General features: G+C 39.0%; 1 non-coding gene across 1 annotated transcript; it reads left to right on the forward strand.

Annotated features, from left to right (window-relative positions):
* Nucleotides 1-337: 337 nt before the first annotated feature.
* trnan-guu (transfer RNA asparagine (anticodon GUU)) lies at nt 338-411 on the forward strand. The gene has a single exon. It is a non-coding gene; the product is annotated as a tRNA-Asn (tRNA).
* Nucleotides 412-6,856: the final 6,445 nt, after the last annotated feature.

Below are 6,856 nucleotides of genomic sequence, written 5' to 3' on the forward strand. Positions count from 1 at the left end.
TGGCAAATACACTCCACACCAGTAATAATAACACATTTGCATTCCTCGTGTCCTCCTGGGGCAGATGAAAGCAGCACTTGAGGTCAATTACTGCGGGCATGAGTGTGCATTCATCAGCCTGCACCTTGAATGCCAGAAGGGTCCCTCCACCCCAAAGGGAATTGTGGGGTTTAGCTAATGGAAACATTTAAGATTACACTTAAATTGACTGAAAAAAAGTAGTAGGAAAACTCATCCGACCATCCATTCCTTTTCTATAGCATTTGCACTCATTAGTTGTGGGTGGAGTCAACCAGCAAGTGCATAGTTGTAGGTTTTATTACCCCACTGCTTACATGTCTCTGTGGCGCAATCGGTTAGCGCGTTCGGCTGTTAACCGAAAGGTTGGTGGTTCGAGCCCACCCAGGGACGAGATCCTCTTTTGCATTTCCCTATCGCCATACTCATAAAGGTTATCTTACTTGACTCTGCTGTGAGTCCGTCACCTTGGGTCAGTGAGTCAATAAAATGGGATCATTTGAGTCCACGAGCAACGGGTTTGTCTTGTCTCTTTAAACATTTCTTAACAATAATATGTTGTATGTGACCTCAAGAGTCTAAACATGACATTCTGATTAGGGCTGGGTATCGATTTTAATTTCCTCAATCGATTTGATTTCGATTCACAAGAGTTCAGTTCGATTTGGATTTTTCCTGTTTTGATTCACTCCAGTTCAATCCAATATCGATTTATTATAGAACATCAATTCTTCTTAAATGTCAAGGACTTAATAACCCCACAAATATTAAATTCCAAAGTCAATTTTGAGGAGGTAGTAACTGGTCAAATGATTTAGTTTGTTAAGGAAAGTAACACATGTTCTAATCACTTAAGTGTTACACAAACGTTGACATCAGCAAGGATGAGATGAAAATATTTTCATAATTGTAATTTAATAATTGTAAATATAAAGTCTTAAAGTGCAATAAGTCAGGTATTGCATACATTTAAGAAAATACTTTAAAATTCATGTGAACAGTAAATTTCAAGAAAACAGTAAGCTACAAAAAATTGACTTTAAAATTCTATTTTCTTAAGAATTTTTTGGGGAGAAAGAGATATTTAAATAATCGAATCATGGTTTTATGAATCGATATTGGGCTAGAAAAGGCAAATGGATTTGATATAAATTATTCAATTTTTTAAACCCAATCCTAATTCTGATTCATATTACATTGGTGCAATATAAGTTATGAAGCAAAATACAGCCGCTTGTATCAATCTCAGGGGGCGGCCATTTTGCCACTTGCTGTCGACTGAAGATGACATCAATGTTGCTCAGGCAACGACCAATTACAGCTCACCTGTTTTCTGAAGCTGCGCTGTGATTGGTTGCTACCTGAGACCTGAGCAATTGTGATGTCATCTTCAGTCGACAGCAAGTGGCAAAATGGCCGCCCCCTGAGATGGATAAAAACGTCTGGATTTTGCTGCTTAATTCATATTCCACTAACGCAATAGTAACCAGAATGCCATATTTAGACTAGTGGGCCTGCATAGAACATATTATTGTAAAGAAAAATTTGGGGGGTTTAATTTAAGGCAGCGAACCAATAAAACAGAATCATTTTTTAGTGTATCCTGTGAGTTTGCTGCGAACTGATGCAGCTGGAGGGCGAAAGTCGTTAGATGGAAGCGCTTGCTCCTGGTTATGTGTACACGTAACTATTTCCAATCTGGCTGCAAAGTCGTGTTTACACAGGGGCGAGTGGGGAAAAAACATACAAGTGCAACGACAAGAGGCTCTGTCATGCAGTGTAGAGTTAGTGTTAACATGAACGCAGCAGCAAACATGTTACAGTGTGCAGGAACACGAGAGGTCACCCGAACGCAACACGGTGTGCGCACCCCTCTACGCTTCATCGCCTCCCTGTAAAAAGAAAGCAAAAACAACACCTTGGCCCGCCATGATGCGATGCGAGGGGATCCGCCGTGCCTGCAAAGGCTTCATTCATCACTGTCACTCGCTTTGTGTTGTTGGGCCAATCCGCTCCACCAGCCACCCTTAAAAAGCACGTATACACTCATGTAAAAAATAAAAAAAAATGGGGGGGGGGTGCTGGGGATCAGGGGGGTTCCACTTAGCCATGGCTCAATAAAAAGGGCCAATGCACTTAGTGAGGCATTAATTACCCCCACTTGAGGTGAAGCAAAACCAGGGTTAACTCAACATAATGGACTCTGTCACCACATGAACACAAGTGCCTTTTACATACTGTACATGTGTGAGGATTATCCACCGCTCTGCGCCCCCCCCCCCCCACACCACCACCCTTGTTTTTACTATATTCGCTTTCAACAATGCCACAGATGAAAAGGAAGCTATGATATATTTTAGAGTACTGTATATAGTACACACTTCTATGACCCAATTAGGTCAAGAATAGAGCAACACAACTTTTTGAGTTATTTAACCCAAAAAGTTGGGTCAAATTAAATGAATAACCCACAAAGCAAGCCATTTTTTGTGGGTCATTCAGTTGACCCAACTTTATGGTTTTCGTTTCGTACATCTCAGGAGCTAATCTTCCTGGGGTCTTTTCAAATTCATTATAATCATTTCAAATAAACATATAAACATACACACACCTACTCTCACACACATACACTAAACAACAACAAAAATAAATGAAACTAAATGAAAGGTTAATGCAGTCAAATAACATTAAATGCATAAGTGTAATACAATCAAAATAAATAAATAAGTATGCTCTAATTATTTTACAATTATCCAAAATATAAACACTTTAGCTCATTGTTCCAATGCTCACATAATATATGTCATATTAATTATTGTGTAAACAAAAGAAGTTTCAACTTATTTTTAAAACTTCTCTTATGATTTTCTAATAATCCAGGTAATGAATTCAACGCAACCATAGCTCGATAAAATACATTTTGCTGCTTTTGATTTGTTATCATTTGGGTTGTTTTGTGGGTTATTCATTTGACCCAACTTTTTGGGTGAATTGAATTGGGTCAATAATGAACCAACCCAACTTTTTGAGTTATTTAACCCAAAAAGTTGGGTCAAATTAAATGAATAACCCACAAAGCAACCCAATCATATGTTTTTTTTTTTTTTTCGGTTATTCATTTGATCCAACATTTTGGGTAAATTGAATAAGCCAAAAAGTTGGTTCGCAAGCAAAGTTTTTATTTTTGAAAATCACTGTGCAATATTATGACAATGACGTCATCGAATTATGAGAATAACTTCATCCTTCATTTAAACAACAGGACATTTACGTAAGAGGACGTTCACGCTACAAGAACAGCGTAATGATTAGGATCCATCCAAAGTTTCTCAAAGTGTCTTGGAAATCAATTAAGTTCACACAAAAAAAGCATAACAACATACAGTTACCTCCTTGGAGGAGGTAACAAGGCCACCGTGTTCTTGTCCGGGCACTGCTATTTCATTAAGATGAAAGACTTGACGTCTTGGAAGTTTGGGACGTTTGTTTGCACCACAAATCAGCAATTTCGTGCTCGCTGCTCGCCGTGCTTTGGCATCAGCGGCCACTCTCATTCAACTTACATAACACCGCAAGCTTCTTCATTTTGTCCTGCTACTGCCTTAGCCGTGATGCTAACGTGACCCAAAGTGACCTTGACGATGCATTTAGTAGCATGCAACTTTTAACTTTTTTACATATTTTTGTTTGATGTGATTATTTGATAGGGCAAGAATACATTTTTTGTTATTCGCCATCTCTAAAGGAAATGATACAGAAAGTTGAGTGAATGGAACATTTAAATCCATTTTCAATACTTCCGCGTGGCAGAAGCTCAAGAATTTTCCGAGTAAACAAACCATTTATACATGTCATCTGAAGAAGGGAAAATAGCGTAAATGGCTTGAATGACGGTTTTTGCTGTCTTTTTTACCGCAGACAATTCAACTTTTTGGAAATGCGTTGACATTGTTTTTCTTTCTCATTGTCAAATGTCTAATTCAACTATTGCCATTACAATTACAATTTATAAAGCCTTACTTTAAATCCGGAAATGAATAATAATAACTTTGACAATGTTGACATTTTGACCAATTTCCATTGCTTCTTGTACTGTCAGGCTTTTTTTTCAAATCCAAACTAAATTAAAGATGGAGCAGCCAATGTAAACAAATCGCGGTCATAGCAACCCTTCTGTTGAAAAAGGATTTGGTGAATTTAAACACATTTTCTTTATGAACTCGTTCACCAGCATTGTGTGACTATGTCGAGTCAGATTATCGCGTTTCGGATGAAGTCAGTTCATTATTTAAGGCAGATGTGTACTGACGTGTCTAATTACCAATCTTCCCGTGTGTGTGTGTGTGTGTGTGTGTGTGTGTGTGTGCGTGTGTGTGTGCGTGTGTGTGTGTGTGTGTGTGTGTGTGTGTGTGTGTGTGACTCGTCTCTCTGTCTTTCACTGCCAGATTCACCCGTTCGTCAAGCCTTTGCCATCAATCAGACGTCCATAACTGGGATCATGCAATGATGTGACACCCAAGGGAGAGGATGAGCTCATTCCTTTTTCTCTTTTTAATGCATTTTGTCTCATTCGTTTAGCCGACAAAGCCTACACAAAGGACAAACAGATGCGAACGCAATTTTACTTGAAGATTTAGGGATGAGCGTTCTCAAGCCACAGGGGCGGATCTAGAATCGGAACTGCAAGGGGTGCCGCCGTGCCTGGAATGTTAAGTCTACTTTGACATGGCAATAATCACAACCTGTTTTAGGGCTGAGCCTTTAGTTAATGAAAGACATTACAAGCTGCACATGTTGACGTAACACTTTGCCAAACATATTTTGTCCCGTAAGGGCCACCGTACTTCCTGGATCTCAGCAGTTGAGCAAATTGCCTCTAGTGAAAGAGTTCTTTAGGCCTCATTAGGTGACTTGAGCTGTGATATTCCTCTTGCTTTTACTTGACTTCCCTTCTCTATGACATCCTTGGCACTAGTGCTGACACTATCGAATATTTTTAGTATCGATTAATATATCGATTATTCAATCGATTAATCGACTAATCAGATTAATTTTAAGTTTGCATCAAAGTGTATTGAAAAAGCACTTTTACCCTGATTAATGTTTATTATCCAGTGATTGGTGTTTATTTTGTACTTCGTATTTGTATTGTGATTTAAAAAAGGGGGATTGATGTACTGTGTTACCAGTTCTGTCATTAGTTTCCCAAGTAAAGACAGATGTTTGCAAATGTCTAGTCTATTTTAATTAAAAACAAAAGATAATCAGTCTTCTTTTTTTGAAGGACTACAGAAATCAGTGAACAATTACTGTTGATATGCTGAAATCCGAGGATTTGGGCAATTAAAAATAAAAAAAATGGCTCCAAACGATTGCTTGATTCTTAAAATAGTTGTCAATTAATTTGATAATCGATTACTCTCTTAATTTTGACAGCTCTACTTGGCATACATATTAGTTGATTTCAGGTCAGACCGTGAGGTCACACACGTTGTCACATGGGCTAGGCAGAGCCATTCCAACTGAGAATATACAGTCTTCCGGTAGTTACTATTAGCATAGCAGGCATTAAAGATAAAAAAAAAACAAGGCAACGGTTCCCATAGAACTTTTCAATTGGTGCCGTAACCCGAATGCCTTGCAGGGGACCACAAAAGTTCCCCTCAAACTTTTTACCATCATGGTTAATAGTTTTTCCACTTCCTTTCACGTATCATACATACACCATTTTTTTCCCCTTTTCATCTTTTGAAGCCGTCTGGCATCACCTCACATGCGCTGGAGTCATCTACAAGTATGCGGCCTTTGATCGCAGGGGGGTGCATGCGGCTGCCATCGCTTTTTAACTCCGCTAAAATAAACCCCAGCCTCCCAGGTGGCTTCCTCACTGAGGTCGTGTACATTTTGTATTTCTATAAATACTTGTCTAATTGTTTTGGCAACTTTCTAGGAAACTTTCTTTAAAACCTTATCTTCAAACCTGAGGTCACATATTTTGACAGCTGAATTTTTCAACTCAATTGTTAAAAATCGTGCAAGGAAGCCAAACCCTTTTTTGAAATCCTGTATGAAACCCAGCTCCTTTAAAACCCAGTCAAATTCTAACATCTGAAGTCTTCCAACCCAATTTTTTAATAACTGCTAAAAATCGTGAGCCTGCATGGAAGCCAAACCCTCCTTTGAAACCCGGACTGTTTTGGAGATTATCAAGGAATTTTAAGCCCTTCCACAGTGAACTATAGGCATTCAATGATTGAAGTCTTACATTTGACACCATGGCGATGTCATTTTTTTAATGAAATATTAGGTATTTTGCTGGCTATTTTTCTAATGAGGAAGTAAAACGCCTGGTTCAGTAAAACCCCGCCTCTCCCCGTGTGGTTGCCGTGCCCCTCTCGTCCGAGCCGAGTCTTGTGACCACAATTCATTTGGACGGAAAGTTTACTGATAAAGGCTACTTTTGGCACTATCCCATGGAGGTCTCAGAGAAAGTGGGCGTGCGTTTAGCCGCACATCATAACGTCAAAAAGTTCCAACAGCTTGTTTTCTCAGGTTGGGAGGGGCTGGTGCTTGGAGAGCAGAATCACCTAGAATTTCTCATAGAGGGGCGAATGAAGGAAAGTGAGGAATTTTTGGTGAAGAATTTGCATTTTAACATGGCTAAAGGCTCCAAAAAGTTAACTTTTTACGTTGCTGTCTCTTTAAAACCCAAGGTCACACATTCTGACAGCTAAAATCTTGAAATGCACAAAAATACAAAAACAAATACAGACGCTCCCCTACTTACGAACTTTCGAGTTACGAACAACGGTACATACGAACATTTCTGCGTGTACAG

Source organism: Vanacampus margaritifer, chromosome 6 (genome assembly GCF_051991255.1).
Source record: "Vanacampus margaritifer isolate UIUO_Vmar chromosome 6, RoL_Vmar_1.0, whole genome shotgun sequence".
In the NCBI taxonomy this organism is placed as follows: Eukaryota; Metazoa; Chordata; class Actinopteri; order Syngnathiformes; family Syngnathidae; genus Vanacampus; species Vanacampus margaritifer.